The sequence below is a fragment of the Diabrotica undecimpunctata genome, chromosome 6, assembly GCF_040954645.1.
Source record: "Diabrotica undecimpunctata isolate CICGRU chromosome 6, icDiaUnde3, whole genome shotgun sequence".
Classification (NCBI taxonomy): Eukaryota; Metazoa; Arthropoda; class Insecta; order Coleoptera; family Chrysomelidae; genus Diabrotica; species Diabrotica undecimpunctata.
In genome coordinates, this window is record NC_092808.1 from 153,863,339 (window position 1) to 153,881,673 (window position 18,335).

Consider the following 18,335-nt stretch of genomic DNA (forward strand, 5'->3'; position numbering starts at 1 on the left):
CAAACAGGAATAGCACAGGTAATAATCGGTAGTAGAGATGAATGATGAATAATGCACAATGAATAGTGAATATTAAATAATGGCTAATGGCTAATGGCTAATCGTTAATGGCTAATGGTTAATCGGCAAACAGAAGTGACCTCGTTCCTTCGAAGTGGAACACGTCTGTTGGACAAAAGAGAAAATATTTAATATAGGACTCACTGTGTAAAGATAAATAAGGGTGAATTGAAAATCCACTTACCGCCGATTGTCGAAGATAAGACCGCTTGCCACAGGAACCAACTTGGAAATGAATATCGGATTGTGAATTTAGAAGGGCTTAGACAAGCGAAGGTTGAAAATAGGGAAGGGATATTGGCTGAAGGATGCCACGCGAAATTGACATTAAATATCCGAGATATTGGGGTTCATTTTCGTAGCGTTTACCAATAGAAAGTAAAGTTTCTACGAAAAACAACTCTTCTGATTTTCTGAGAAGGTAGCTCGGAGATTTCACAATAGGTCCTTTTTCCTTTGTTATTAGGAAAGATTTTTATGTAGCAAAACAAGATAAAAAGAAGAAGAAACATTTGGCGAAGTTATTTCTTTGTTAAAAAAAGGCGTAACAAAACGAAGGTATGCAGGCATGGGCGGCGTGAAAATAGTTTATTAAAGGGAATAATTTAAAGAAATTATGAACATGCTTCAAGACCAATGCAGTTGCCCGGGGTGTGGCACGTGGAGCCATAAGTGAGAGTTAGTTGTCTTATGAGGACCAGTTATCAAGAACCATCTCCCGTCTATGACGCTCGATGTGGTCGTTCCGATAAAAGGTGCTAACTCTATAACACAACTCTACCCCTTTTTTTACAGCCTCATTTATACCCTAGAGCCGCACAATAATTTAGAACTCGAATGTTAATATAAACATTTTTAATATGTACTTTTTAACATAGACTAAACAGGCGAAATTATACGGGAACTCAAAAATACAGGGTAATGTACATAATAGAGAGATATATCGCAAAGTCAAACGTTAATACCGTATCAAGACGTAAATAGCGGATAACGGTCTATTTAAACACAGGCATCAAGAGAGTTATCGCAAAATGTTCTGGGGTGGGGTACGATAAGACTTTATTATGACAACCGACGTTTGGCATTAAATGTAACCTAGAAATTAATGTTGAGGAATAGGAATACTGTAACTGTTTTTTTATATGTTTTTTGAAAAATGGATTTGGAAATTGATACAGCAATAATAGTTGGTGCTGATGACAATGAACTTGAAGATTGAATTCTTGTTAATTTGCTAAAAAAAGATATTGAGCAGATTGACGTGAATTTTAATTTTAATGATTTAACCAACAATCAATGCAAATATTTCTTTAGGTTTAGCTCCAATGATATTAGATTATTAGTCAATTAGTAAAATCCCAAATGAAATATGAACTGCCAATATGAATAACGTAACAGATATTTAAAAAAAGAAACCTGTTAGAAAGTAATATAAAATATTTGAGTAACTAATATTTTAAGCACAAAAAGTATGAAAAGACAAAATAAGAACGCACGTGTTTCTCAACAGACAAAAAATATGGTTCATGGTTCTCGACAAACAAGATGATTCACAGCATTGAAATTCACAGTCAAGTTTTTGGTTTCTAAAATTTGTATTCTATGAATTATTTTTATGTTTCATCCCAAATGTCAAATTATCGTTTAACGTTATTTACCATCCCTTATTTCGACCCAAATTGCGGGAGCCCTTATACGGTATTAACGTAACATTCACTACGCGCTTGCGTACCTGTCAAATTTGCGAATTCCGCTATTAGCGTGCGATAAAAATGCACTTGCGATATCTCTCTATTGTGGTACAGCACAATCAAAATTTAAGGGCAGATCTGACTAGAAAAATAAAAACGCTACAAGCGTTTTAGAGTAAATTGCAAATAAGTTGATGGCATAATAAAACAGTTTAATATTTTTATTTAAAAAACAGTGTTTTTTATATAAACTCGTCTGAGCTTATAGAAGGCCCATATAAATAATTTTAATAACGGTTTCTGATCTGAAATCGAAAACGTTAAATAAAAATATTGTTTTATCTTGTTACGTAATATCCTTCTCATATTTTATGAAAATGGCTATATCCAAAATATTTGTTCTGTATAACAATGTTTTTTTAGGGATTCCAAAGCCTCGCTCCGTTCCTGGCTCTTAGCTTTAGAACTATAAAGGGAACGATATCTGTGAGAGATATCGAAATCACGTAATTTGGGTTTTAGATGCCCTTTAGAAATCGTTCTCCTGGTTATTTGCATACCATTAGTTGAGTTTAAACCTTTCAGCAGCGAGGTAAAAACTTAAGCTTTGTGTGCAGATGTTCCGTGTGTTCGATTTTGTTAAAAATTGAAATATAAATCTTAAAGGAGGACATTTTTGCCAAGAATTTCAGGAGCTTAACATTTTATAATCTTAATTCCGTTTTTGTTCCGTAATTCTTTAAGAGGTTTACTTTAAAATTTAAATTTTTGCGCGCAGTATGAAAGTCTCCAGTAGTAAAATACTAAATTTTCTCGTGCTTTTGTCGTTTTCTTTTTCTAATAAATATTCTCAACTAATTTTATATAAATGTTCGTGGAAAATATCAGAGAGAGTTTTAAATATTCTATTCTGTATCAGCACTATTTCGCCAGGGATAAGCTTATCACTGACGGATGATAAGCTTATCCTTATAACAATTTAGCAAGTAAGTTGAATATTATCCTTATAACAATTTAGCAAGTAAGTGAAATATCTCGAGATTTCCAGGAATGAGTTTTCCTCGTTAGGGGGATGATAGGGTAGGTTTTGGGGATTTGTCAATGTACCCATCAATGGCAATTTATTAGCAATAAAATATGCTACCAAGATGGGCCGTATACCTCTTTTCCTTTCCGAGATATAGCTATGGCTGTGCTAGCTTTTCCATGAAGTTAGCATAATCATTATTTGTTGGAAACGGTTGCAGCAATAAATCGTTCCTTGGCGTAAAACTTCGACAATAAATTAGCAATCAATTCCTTTCGGTTCGCTTTTTGACCAATATCTCGGTTTTCCGGGGGTGTGTTTTGAGTTAGGAGATAATAGGGTAGTTTTTGGGATTGGTTAATATCCATATATCCATATAACCAATCAACAACAATTAATTAGCAATAAAATATGCATTTTTGATGATGGAACAATAAACAGAAATACAGAAATCCCATTTTCAACTAGTTCCTGAGATTTAAACATTCGTAACATTTTTGTCTGAATCTTTATCAACCAATAAAACAAGCCATTTCAACTAAACACAGAATCAATTTCACTAACGTCAAAATACTTTGTAAACAACAAAATTATCACAAGAACTCCCTCCTTGGAACGTGCCAAATTTTAAAACATCCAACATACCTAAATAAAAGAACCGACATCAATAACTTAAGAAAGATATATCACTCCCTTATCAATCATAACAAATAAGAACCAAAGAATCATCATATCTCTTATTCATTTTAAACAAATAATCCAAATTGTTCCATTCTTCACATTGAACAAAATTTTTTCACGAAACCTAAAAAATTTGATCACTAATGCCTTTGACAATCGCGTACCTCACTGAACTCTACGGACTATATCTAGTAAGGCACTTTAGTGTAGTTTCATCCATGTAAGAGATCAAACAACACAGCCTAATCTAGCCATTTGTGAAAATAAAATCACCTGATAATCAAATTAACAAAAAGTAGTGCTCTTCAGTTTTTTCCCGTTGAGTTTGTTGTGTTTTAATGTTAAGTAATCTTACAGTTTTCATAACATCACATAAACCTACAAATTGTTTTGTAAGTATGAACTTCACCCTCATTGTTTATTATAATCTTACACCATTACTCTTTGTAGTAAACTAAGGATGCTTTCTTCTTCTTCTCATTGCGCCGTCTCCTTTCGAAGGTTGGCGATCCAAATGGCAATTGTAGTTTTGGAAACTGCTGCGCGAAAGATCTCTGCGGATGAGCGGTCGAACCATCTCCTCAGGTCTTTCAGCCACGAGTTCTGGCGTCTTCCTACTGATCTTTTGCCCTGTACTTTTCCTTCCAGTATAACTTGAAGTAATTCATATCTTTCGCCTCTCAGCACATGACCCAAGTATTGCATTTTCCTCTCTTTGATTATTCTTAGTAATTCTTTTTGTTTACACATGCGACGAAGTACCTCAACATTAGTAACTCTTTGTACCCATGGAATCCTCAACATTCGTCTGTATATATACATCTCAAAGGCATCTATTCTTTTTTCAATTTCAGAGTCCATTGTCCAACTTTCACAGCCATACAGTAAGACAGAAAAAACGTAACATCTGATCATTCGGATTCTAAGCTGTAGACTAAGGTCTGATCTTGTAAAAAATGTTTTAATGCTCATGAATGTTTTCCTTGCTTGTTCGATTCTTGATAGGATTTCTTTTTTTGCATTACACTGACTATTGATATTTGTTCCCAAATATTTTATGGAATTTACCTGTTCTATTATTTGACCCTTGGCATACACCTGTACGTTTATTGGTGTCTTTGAAAATACTAAAGTTTTAGTTTTGAAAACGTTTAGATGTAAACCGAACATTTCGCTGTGGTGAACTACCGCATTTATTATATTTTGTAGCCCTTGTGCGTTGCTTGCTATTAAGACGGTATCATCAGCATATCTGATGTTGTCTATGCTGATTCCGTTAATCTTAATTCCGCCTTGGACCTCGTCTAATGCTTCTCTGAATATAGACTCCGAATACAAATTAAAGAGTAGCGGTGATAAGACGCAACCCTGTCTCACTCCTCGTCGGATTTGTATGTCTTCGGATGTTGTGTGCTCTATTTCAATTGTTGCCGTTTGGTGCCAGTATAGTTCTGAGATAATTCGCAAGTCTTGTTCGTCAACTCCAGTTGTTCTCAGAATTTCGATCATCTTTTGATGGTTAACGCAGTCAAATGCTTTTCGATAGTCAATAAAACAAGGATGCTTTAAAAAAATAAAAAAAGCGAAACTTATTCTAATAAACTAATGGAGTAGTTGACTTCTTTCATTTGCCAACAATTGCCCGATCAAACCTTTGCATTCACCTGCTGAATACTATATATATATATATATATATATATATATATATATATATATATATATATATATATATATATATATATATATATATAGTTAATAAGATTTTGTTTAATACTATCCATGATGAAGATATTTCACCTTCCTTCGCGACTAACAATGCTGATCCTGATATCTTAAGTGGGAGCCCAGTCTCTGATACTCCTATAAACAAATATTTTTCATTACCATATTTCAGAGATATCACTCCGGGGTTAACAAGGATTCTGAAAAGTGTTGAAAATAGCTTTGGCAATAATAATAACAACATTAAACTTAATGTAGCTTGTAGATCAGCCCTAACAATTAATAATCTTTATTCTAAGATAAAAGATAAGACTCCCATAGATAGGCTTAGTAATATTGTCTACAACATTCCATGTCTCTCTTGCAACAATTCCTACATCGGTCAAACATCTCAATTATTGAAATCACGTATTACACTACACAAAAGTGATTCTCGACTTCACCCTGACCGTTGTGCATTAGCCAAACATGTCCATTCCACTGGTCATCTCATGGACTATACCAACACCACAATTCTCCACCGTGAGAACAATAAATCTAAAAGAGAGTTCATTGAAATGTCTTATATTTTTCTTAACGATTTCTCCATTAATGTTAAGAGTGACATCAAGAATCTAAGCGATATATACCACCTGTTACTTAAATCAGATACCAAGAACAATACTATATCACAGATTACTAACTTGACTGATATATCCATTAACAACTAACATACCTTTATAATTAATTTTCATTAACAAAAAATATATAACATTCCCTTGCTTTTCTTAATAAGATTCAATAATACATGAACAATATAATATAATTAAATAAAGAAAATCAAAATAATATTTCCCTTTACTGGGATTTAAATTCATTCGTTTTTTACCAATGAACCTTAACGACATAAAGATTCATACCAACGATAATGAAGTTGTCAGCGCTTGCGTTCTGGCTTAAACAGAACCTCACTTTTAACTATCTAAAAATCAAAAATTTAGTTATTGCCGACATTTCAAAGAATTACCTCCTTTTAAATGTAGTTGCATTGGGTTTTTCGATTAACCTTGGGTAAGCCTTTACGTGTCAAGTTCGAAGCTACCATACATTTCAATTCTTATAAAAAAACTTTTTTTGCACATAGTAACAAAAAAACACCACTATGTTACTAGCTAAGTTTTTTAATATCCTAACTCTACAATTCTAAGTTACGGTAAGATCAATAATGTTTTAATAGATAATATATGGTAGCTAATTATAATTTATTCTCTTTCAGCCCTGAAGAAGCCAAATTAATTCTCTTTGGCGAAAACGTTCGGCGAAACAATTGATACACATTAGAGTATTTCTTGCAGATTTCCCCAATATTTAAGAGTTTACTATTTATATATATATATATATATATATATATATATATATATATATATATATATATATATATATATATATATATATATATATATATATATATATTGTTATGGTAAGGAAAATTTAATTTTAAAATAGATAATATCTAAATTGATGAACTTACCCATAACTTTGTTTATCTCAGAACTTACTTCCGTGGCTCAGTATCAATTATGTTGTATTTGCAAGTATGAGGACAAAAAGGAATAAAAATATACACAAACAATACCATGTGTACCTTTTATCAATATATTATATCATGGAAATTCAAATATACCAGCTGTATAAAAAATAGATTTACAAAAAAAAAACATGATTATATTACATAATTATCAGTATAAATAACAACATATCATATGTTCCTAATGTTCTCTCCGGTCCTATAAATTTTTATAAAAAAAACTGCCTCTATTCACTTCTATATCCAACAACAAAACTTCGCTCCGAATCTCTGGGCCTTTCTTTTGTTTTCAATAAAACAAACTAAATTTTATGTTGATTCTCCTTATGCTGTTTCTCCATACCTCCTGATTTCGTTTACTCTCGTACCAAAACATATGCGGCCTCGCCTCAAATAATTCTTATATTAAAAGAAAGACTTACAAATTGTGGATTTGAAGATCTCTTCTTACACTGTCACGGCTTTCTGCTGTCACAAACAACTTCACAAACTTTCTTGCACGATTCACCACTTTATCTCGCAACGTCCACGCCTTTTTTTCTTATCACAGGAAACAACCTTTTCTCTTGCAGTTCTTAGACTCCTCGTTTTTCCTTTATCCAAAAAAACCAAACTAACTCCCCTTTTCTCTTATTTCTCCCATCTCTCTCTCGAACCAATCAAATATCTCAAAACAAAAATATCTTACCATCTCCTCTCTTTCTCTCGTCAAACTTTCCGTGACTCACCATACTGTCTTTTATTGGAATCCACTATCAAATTCTTTTGTCAAACAAAACTCTAACGACCGTTCATTGTTTTTTGAATTGAATAGATAGCTTTCATTTTTACACAATTTACATTACCTGGAAAAACCGAAGTTCATTTTTATATTATACAAATCCTTACTTTCTAAGTCTAAGTTAAATAACGAAATATGAACTTGGTAACCGAATGTTAGGGAAACACAAACGACCTTTCATTGTCCCGTTTGTTTGCACCAATTTTTATACACTTAAACTTTGCATTGTTTGATGACGCACTTTACCTACATTAATTACACATTCTTAATCTAAAAAAAAAGATACCTGCATATTCCAATTTCTTTAAAATTTGAGATTCATAATATATATATATATATATATATATATATATATATATATATATATATATATATATATATATATATATATATTGTTATGGATCAGTTTATCGATCAGAAATAGAATAAAGAGATATACCGCGGGCATATAAGTTAAAATACAACCCTGTACTTATTTGTAATAGTTAGAATAAGAGAAGACATTGTTCCGTGACGGAACAGTTTTTCCTTGAAAGACTGAGTGAATAGTGAAAGGACAAGGGAACCCGTATAATTTTATAGATTTAAGAATAAACTTGTAATTGTATTTTGCGGTGGGCATTTTTCGAAAGTAAATAAGTATTAGATTTAGATATGAGATAACAAGAATTTGGAAACTTATTTCTGTTGAAAAAGGCCAAATTGTTAATGTTTTCTGAAAAGTAATTTGAGTGAAAGTAGTTTTATTTGTTTTAAATATCATGTTGGAAATTTTCTGAATCGAAAATAAGTGGGAAAGATGAATGCTTATGATTGGTTAAAAAGGAATGGTGGGAATGAGAAAGTTGAGAAGGTTTGTCTGGGAGAAATTGAAAGAATTATTATGTTACCGGCAGACCAGAAGAAGAGAAGACGTGTTTTCATGTAGTCAATCTGAGTACCAGTGTTTTCGTTTGTTAGTGAAAAAGGTGGAAGCTGAGAGCAGATCAAAATCGAGAAGATTAATACCTCTTTTGAGTCTGCCTAGTCCACAAGATATAATTGAGAAAGAAAGGAGAATTTGTGAATAAAGAGTACCGGTCAAAAGAGGCTTGGGCTTGTGTTTTCGGGGGAGTAGTTTGCTGGTATGCGGTTTGGATCGATGCTGAGAACGGGAAAGATTTGATGGTAGCCGGACATAATCAATCAAGGAAGGAACTGTGGTTTGATCGAGAGGAGACATCATTGGTGTAAAAAAAATAAAGGTCAGTCAAATAATTTGAATGAAAGAAAACTTAAGATATTCTAAAGATAAAATCAAATATAAGCATACGAACTAAGATTCCAAGTTTCAAAGAGTTAATTTTTTGTGAATAAATTATATTTTTATATGGTCAATTTTTTTGTAGATATTATTATAAAACAGATCAATAGATAGTTTGTAATTAAAATTAAATTTAGAGTATAGAAGTTTGTTGGGAAAGATAATTGCCCACAAAAGTTATTTAATAATATTCATCGTATTGCTTATTGAAAATAAATAATAATTTGTGTGCATATTTATGTTGTTTTAATGTTAGTTCCGTTTTCTGTTCTATCCCGATTATGAGCAACTAGGAGATACTGAACCCACTAGAAGAGATATATAAAGTAAACTGATTAAAGTAAAATTAAGAAGGCACCCTGAGAATTTTTAATAGTAATTGATTTGTATGACTCTGCATAAATTAGTGAATTAATTAATTAAATAATTGGATTAATTAATTTAGTGTTAATTAATAATAAAACATCATAAAGCAGATCACAACAATATATATATATATATATATATATATATATATATATATATATATATATATATATATATATATATATATATATTGTTATGATGTATTGTTTGTTTGAATGATGAGCAATGAGTATTTTTAATAATATAATATATAGGGTTTTTATCGCGGTTCTCAAAGAATTAGTTTGTAAGTACTTTTTTACATTATCTTTATTATATCTATTATGAAACACACATATATGTCTAACCTAGCCAATGTAAATTTAAAATAAACTATCTTTAAATTGAAATTCTTATGAAACTAATTAAATTCTATAGACAATGTAAAATTTAAACAAACTATCTACAAAATTTAAATTGTTATGACACTAACTAAATTATATTAACAAAATTTTTGTACCTTTCTGTCACTGAATGCCTAAATGAACTGTTTTCCACTATATAGATTATAATCACCACTCAAATGTCTTCTTCTCAGCTTCGGTTATCCTTGTTTTTATGAAATTACTTTTTCCAATTATCAGCTTCCACCAATTTAAGATATTTTTCTTCATAGCATTTATAAACCACCAAGCAAACCAGCAAACAGCATTTATATTTATTCTTCTTTTCTATATACCAATATCCAATCACCAAATATATTATTTAATTTTAATATTCAATTAATACTTCTTCCATTATCCAATTATCATTTATACATAACATAATTTTTAATCTTCAATATTATTTTCTTTATACTGTTTCTTAATATTGATTTAACTCACTATATTGAACAATTGTAACTGATTGACTGCCTCTAACTAATTTTCATACTAAAAAACTCATAACTGATTGACTAACTGAATGGACTTTCTTACTAAACTTTCTGACTGACTCTGAATCCAAATCACCGGGTATTTATATCTTTTTGGATGTTCCAGAACCATCTGGTAAGAAATCATGTTCCATTTGTTCTATTAAATACATGTCTGAATTTTCTGGAACAAACCATTTCGCAAACAAGGCCATCTCCGGTGATCTAGAGAATTCCATACTTTTCTATTAATAATTTTGTTGACATTTAGGCTTTTCAGATCAGAATATACACTTAAATCAGTAAATATATATAAATTAAACATTTTAAACTAACATTATTATTATAACCCCACTTTATATTCCTAATTATTTAAAATGTCACTTGGAGAGTATGTATATCTGGTTGCCTAGTCACATGGCTCACTTAATATATTTTACAACATTATAATTATATAAAAAAATACTTTTTATATCTAATATTATGTAGTATATAATTTATAAATTATTTTCTTTAAACACTAATCATATCAATATATATATATATATATATATATATATATATATATATATATATATATATATATATGTATATATATATATATATATATATATATATATATATATATATTATATTTGACTGCGTTTTATGTAATAGTGTAATGGTGTGGTTACTATTTTTAGAAAAAAACTGACTACTGTGGATTTTTCGCCGGATGTAGCCACCTTTGCCAAAAATAAAAATGCACACCAAATGTACTTTCTAATTTTCCGCCTGTATTTACGACAAAAAAATTGGCAAGTGCCGAGCGCGCGAGTTGTATCTTCCAGCGGGATATAATTAGACGTTTGTACCTCGAATGCAGTCGAGTTTGTGTTGTTGTGAAAGTGTAATCTTAACGAGACTCTTCAAAACACTTGTTTTATGTACCAACCACTATTATATTGTAGTTTTCGTACTTTTAAAAAATTCTATTGTGTCGTCGTAGGAACTGTTCCAGGTACGTTGAAATTGTTTCGTTTTTTGTATTGCTCTTACGATTTAGTGAAGGAGCTTGTTTTGAGGTATGCTAGCAACTATATTTGATAAGAGTTGTGTAAAACAAGACAATTATAAATATGGATAAATCAGAACCTATTATAGTAGCAAACGAACAAGTGAGGGGACCTCGTAGCTTTAGTAAGATTGTGTAAATATCTCGTGAGTCTTTTTAATATTATTACTATTAAATGAAGTCCAAATCAAGTTTTATTTACTCGTTTTTCAAATTTTTTTATATGTACTGTATTTTTATGCTATACAATTTCACAATATAACCTGTCTTCTTCTTCCGTCCCTGTTGTTCCATTCAATTGATCGTATCAGCCTGTCTCCACATCGCTTTTTACCTTTTTTTTATCAATTTATCTTTAACATAATCTCCTGTTTCAAATGGGCGACCATTTTGGAAATTTTCAAGGATATTCGTTGGATGTATCCGGTTAGGATATTGGTTTAGGATGACTAGGATGTATCTAGGATATTGGTTATTCGTTGAGGCCGGATAAAGGGTTGTCTGGTTTATTCTTCTTCTCGAACCTTCCTCTTCTTGTACTCTCTCCAAAAGAGTGTTCAGCATTTTGTATAGTCGGTTCGCTATATTTACGCTGGTTTCGAATTAACAAAATTATGCTAATGACTCATTGATAACCAGTTGCAGTAAACAACTTCCCAGAAAATTAGGTAAAAACTGCATTAATGGTCATATTTTAAAATACATTAAAATAACATTAGGGTAGGTATAAATTTGTTACAATATTGCAGTTGAATTGATTCTTTGCCAGTGTTGACATTGTATGTTTAATGGAAATATTTAAAAATGCCTAGACGTGTGTTAGATGTAGATAGTCTAATTTGTAGTGTACATAAGTATTTTACGGATGAAAAAGAAAATGGCGGTCCTTTAAAATCGGTAATGTCTGTTCAACAACGCGTATGTGATGCTCTAGGAATTAGTGAAACCAAACTAAGAGGAGTATTACAAAATCGCAATAATGAACGGCCGAAAGAAGATCACCGAAAAACTCGCCTATCATTGAAAACGAAAGATATTCCAGATGGAAAAAAATTTGAAATTCGTGATACCATTTATCGAATGCGAGCCAACAAGGAACATGTGACCTTAAATACAATTCTCTCGGAATTAAAAGATAGAAAATTTGACGAAATTGGCAGAACAAGCCTATGGCAAGTGATACATAATTTGGGTTTCAAATTTCAAAAGGACGATAACAGAAAAGTCCTTTGTGAAAGAAGTTCTGTTGTGCATAAAAGAATTAACTTTCTAAGAAAATATTCTAAATTAAAAGAAGAAAGGGCAAATTTTATATATTTAGACGAAACATGGATATTTTCTAGGAGTGCAACCAAGAGAATATGGCAAGATGATAACGTAAAGTCTATCAAACATACTAATGGAGAGGGAAGCGACACATAGTTTTACATGCAGGAGGGAGGGAAATCGGGTTTTATAGAAGGTGCTGATTTAATATTTTCATCTAAATCAAAATCAAGTGACTATCACGATAATATGAACACAGAAATGTTTGTAAAATGGTTACATGAAAAACTCTCCCAGGTTTAAGTGAGCCCAGCGTAATTATTTTAGACAATGCATCTTACCATTCTGAAGTATTAAACAAAAGTCCAACGAATTCTTGGACTGTTAATAAAATTAAAGAATGGTTGACAAAGGAACATATACCATTTACACAACATATTTTAAAATCAGAATTATTACGCTTGGCAAATATCCACGCAAAACCAAAAACCTTTGTTGTGGATCAGATTATTCAAAGTTACGGTCATCAAGTTTTACGTCTGCCACCGTATCATTGCCAGTTTAATCCCATCGAATATATATGGGGAACAGCAAAACAATATTATGACAACCATATTGGGCCTAACGGTTATAGCGACGACGCAGTTCGGGAAACTTGGCGAAAGGCACTTTCAATTGTAACTCCAGAAGTGTGGTGCACCTGTATATTCAAGTGCGAGAAACTAATAGAAGATTGGTGGACTCGTGAAAATAAAATAAACGAAAATAAGTCCAATCATAATAACAATTAATGGTGATGACAGTGATGATGATGACGATTATGATATTTTTGATGATAATGACTGATTTTCATTTTTTTTGGCAAGTTAAATTTTTTTATTTTTCATTAGAAATTCTCTCCATGGAACAAATATACATAGACCATATTTTCTGTGTGAAGTGTAATATAAAATTATTATTAGGTTTATATTAGCCACATTAGACTCCATTAATGAAGTAATTCTCCTTATTATACTGTCAATTATATAAAAGATTTTCCATTATTATTTAATTAAAAAAAGTTATGGATTATTTTTCATTTCATTTGACCAGTTGATATTTCCCCAAAGAGCAGGTAATTAAAACTGGGTACTTACAATAAAATTTTTTATCCGAAACCCGCGTAAATATAGCGAACCGACTATACGTAAAAAATGCTAAAAAACCTTTTACCAAACTTGCGAAATGTGAATATGCCATGCAATTAATGTTACATTTTCTTAAAATTTTAATTAAAATATCTAAAACTTTTTTGTTTTTACTTACCTTTTCATAAACTATTATACATTGGTTCATTAAAAAATAGAAAATAGGTATACAAGATATTATATATACATATATATATATTAAGAGGTTTAACGTTAAAATCTGAAGCTATTGCTAACACAGCATAACCGATCGGATATTTTTATTATTTTTAGACTTCACTACGCGAAAAATATACGACCTATCCCAAGTGTAACAGATATTGTTAATTATATTTTCCCTAAATTCTTTTTCTTTTGTAAACGATATCTATTGTATTGGATTTGGTATATATCCTCGGCTTTATGACGAAAAAACCGCGTTGAAAACAGGTAGTAGGATCATCTTTACTCCTGAGCCCTCGTTTACGGAGCGAGGGTCAATTTTAAATAAATTCTGGGAAGAATTTTGGGAGTTCACAAAAGGCTTTCATGGTGTACTGCCTTATTTGTTGTTTGCGTAGTTTTGTTTTGTGTGGGTCGACATGGATTATTGCATTTTTGGTTGTTTTCTTTAGAAGATTAACCTGATGTGTGTAAAACGATGCTTTCATTCACAAAAAAATCATCAATTTCAAGAAACTATGTATAATAATTTTAAAACAGATTATGCTTCATTTGCTTATTAAGACGAAACATGGATTTGTGCTAAACGTCGGTTAAAACAAATTTGGCAGGACGAGAGTATAAAATCCATAAAACACACCGATCCTGAGGGAAATTGACATATATTGCATGCAGCTGGAAACGTGATTTTATTGATGGAGGAGATCTTGTGTTTTCGTCAAAATAAAAATCAGTTGATTATCACGATATATTCAAGAATAATTGTATATTTCTGTAAATAAATGTAAAATACATTATCAGTTAAAACTTTAGCACTTTAGCAAAACTTTAGCTAGTTAAAACAATAGAATTTTTAAATAATCAAAACATTGAAACGTTACACAAAGATCCAACAGAAAAGTATCAAAAACAAATTAAGCTAGGGTTAGAAAATTTAAAATCAATAGTAAATCCAATAGAACAGAAATACCTCAGTATCATGAATCCACAGCCTCCTAAATTATATTCTTTCATTAAACTACACAAACCGGATCACCCAATAAGACCTGTAGTTTCTTTTTATACAGCTCCGTCATATAAACTTTCAAAAAAACTGTTAGAGATTATTTTAGAACACACTAAATTTTCACCTAAATTTACCATAAAAATACAATAGAACTAGTTAATAAAATACAACATTTTCCTAACAACTCCAGATTGAAATTTTACATCTTCTTGAAGTTTGCATAAACCAGGACTACTTTGAATTTAATAATGAAATATATACAAATAACAGTGCAGGACTTTATATGGGCAATCCTCTAAGCCCATTGCTATAAGATATTTTTATGGATCATCTAGAGACAAAGATTTCAAAACATCCCATTTTCACAGTTTTTATATTGGTGGAGATACGTAGACGACGTACTGGTATGTTTCACAGGAACTAACAGGCAACTCGACCAATTTTTATCGTATATTAATTCATTTCATAGTCATATTGAATTTACAATAGAAACAGAACAAAATCAATCCATAAATTTTTTAGATTTAAAAATTATCAGACTTAAAAACAAACATGATTTCTCCATATTTCATAAACCTACCCATACTGACACGACTGTTCACAATTCATCATCCCATCCCACACAACATAAACTGGCAGCCTATCATAGTATGTTACATAGATTAACAGAAATTCCGATGTCAAAATACAATTTTGAGACAGAATTAAATATCATTAAGCAAATAGCAGTAAACAATGGATACAACGAACAAACAATTAATAAAATGTTAAATCAAAAACTACATAAGAAAGCCCTGAACTTAGTGTTTCCACCACCAGAGAAAAAACCCAGTACCTTCTGCTCGATTACCTATACAGGCAAAATATCAACAAAAATAGCCAAACACATAAAAAAGAAAGGAATAACACCAGCTTTCAGAACAAATAACAACCTAGGCAAATATATTAAAAACAACAAGAGCCAACATAAAAAACACTTACACAGTGGTGTGTACAAACTTAAATGTGGCGACTGCCCAAAAACTTATATTGGCCAAACAGGTAGAAATTTTAATAAACGAATAGCAGAACATAAAAGGGCTTTCAATAATAGAAAAACAGATTCTACATACGCACTTCACCTTCTAGATCATAATCATTCTTTTAATGATGAATTTAAAATTCTTCACATAAAATAAAGGGCTTAAGCCATTTTTTGTTAGAATCTATAGAAATCAACAAATTAAAAAAAACAGATATATTTCTGAATGACCAGCTTGAGACAAACAGTTCTCCCCTTCTCAACCTATTTCATTAGAGACTATAAAGTGTAAACCCATGCCAAAAACAGATCACTTGAGAAAGGCAATCAGCCGAAACAGCTGTAGTGATAAGAATTTAAAATAAATTTTGTGGAAGTTTTGAAAACAAAGTTTTCAGTGTTTTATTGTTATATAAAATGAATTTCCATCAAGTAACGGTCGATTCCATCAATTAGTTAAAACTTTACTTGTCTTTGACAGTTCTTCAAATATTGGGAGAATTTGCTCTTAACCTTCTCAGCACAGCAAACCGTTTAAGTCAAATATTTCATATCTAATTCAAAATTATCGAAAATTCGTGAAATTTACTAAACACGATCTGCATATTTATATTAAATTCAACTAGTTTTAATGAATTTATCAAAGCTCTACACAATTGAATGCTTCCTCGAGATCTCCGAGCTGTATAAATATAATTCATTAGCTTTTTATTCGTTATAATATTGTTCGTTTTAGTATTCATTAAACTATTTTGTCCTGTCTAATCTGTCTGTTTATCTCGATATATATTACCATATCACAGACACACTTTTAAAACAAAAATCAAAAGAATGTATTTTACTCACAAATTCCTTCTAATAATACAAGACATTACCCTAAATTTTTTATTTCATTTTAGACACAGCAACATATTACAGCCACATAACTCTTGATAGAAACATTCCCGATTCCTTCTCGCAGTGCCATAAAGACACATGTTATCTGGTTAATGTCCCAGAAACTCATAATTCAATTCCTCATTGACCTGAGTGTCGCCAAATAATAGGTTTTAGGTACCTAACATACTCGAAGTGAAAGAAGGGCCCTGTTTGTCGATAGAACGAAAAAATGTGTTTAGTTGTGTAGGATGTGACAAGTGAGCTAGTGCTCCGGTTTTTAGTGAAGTTAACATTATATACAGAACGTTAGGTTTGTTTTTTATTTAGTTGTTTTTATACCGTTTTAGAACTTTATTTAGTGTGGCTCTTTTATTATTATTAAAACATAGTGAACTTAATAGTAATAATAGCAGTTTTTATTTTGAAAAATTTAGTCGACAAAAAATACAGTAAAATTGAACAAAACTAAGTAATTTACTATCTTTAATGGAAATTACCTACAATTTAGAATATTGTTCTGAAGCTATTTCCTTTGGCATTTTAAATTAATTACTATTTAAATGGGAATAAGCCACAATTAAAGGTTAAAATACGTTTATTGACGTTTCAATTTCCACTTCGGAAATCGTTCTCAAAATACAAACATTAGTAAATTAAACAAATTTTGTTTTTTGTTACTTAGTGAAAAATTCTTCTAATAATTTAATTTTATCTGACTCATCTATATTGACAATTCAGACATACATTATACATTTTAAAGTAGACGACTTTAAAATGATATTGCTAATATTGTTGAGTTGCGTTCCTGGGACGACTTTACTTATAAGATAGTTCATTCGATTACATGAAATCAACTTTAACTTGAGAATATCCGTCAGAAAAGATCATAACATGTAATTCGTCTTTAAAAAGACAAATACATGCCATGATGACAGTAAAATTCTCCTGTTAGTGATTCCATAGTAAATTATGAGGGAAAAACCAGGAAAAAAACCTCATAATACTATCCCGACATGGTAAGTATTTGATCTTGCATTTATTTTACCTTCAATAAATACCAAATTCCGATTTTATATGTTTGTTATTTAAAAAATATAAATGATGTATTCTCTATATGTTACTGACTTACCAATACTGGTATTTTCCTTTTAATAACTTCCTCTTTCAATATGGGTAACCAGATCCTACTACATTCTGCCGAGGAATTCGCGACACAATTGGTCTCATTTAGCATAATTAGAGCCGCTTCTTTGATTTTTCTCTTTTTACCATCCGTTTCTTTTAGAACTATATTTGAATCATTCCATGTTCATTATCCCATGCGTGTTTACATATTTGAGATCTATCAAATTCTCTATTTTTAATATAGGATTGATGTTCACTTATTCTAACATTTAATAGTCTTAATGTTTCACCTAAATAAAACTGATCGCATTCACAAGGTATTTTATAAATGCAATTCTTTGTCCTTTCTTGTTCATTGTTAGGTTTGGTTTTGGACAAAATAGATCTCAACGTGTTTGTTGTTTTGAATGTTGTTGAAATGTTGAATTTATTTCCTATTCTTTTAAGCTTTTCCGATAATCCTTTTATGTATGGTATTGTTATTTTCCTCGTATTATTCCTTGCATATGCTGTAGGATCTCGTTCTAAGTTGTTTTGTTCTATTC

General features: G+C 30.7%; 1 protein-coding gene across 4 annotated transcripts in view; it reads left to right on the plus strand.

Annotated features, from left to right (window-relative positions):
• ASPP (Ankyrin-repeat, SH3-domain, and Proline-rich-region containing Protein) overlaps positions 1-18,335 on the plus strand; it is a 594,470-nt gene that overhangs the window by 340,281 nt on the left and 235,854 nt on the right. The window contains exon 1 of one of the 4 annotated variants that reach the window (XM_072535841.1): positions 10,950-11,090. The exons of the other annotated variants lie outside the window; for them this stretch is intronic. The gene's annotated coding sequence lies outside the window, so the exon portion shown is untranslated. Of the gene's footprint in view, positions 1-10,949; positions 11,091-18,335 lie in introns of those variants that run through there. 4 annotated transcript variants of the gene reach the window in all.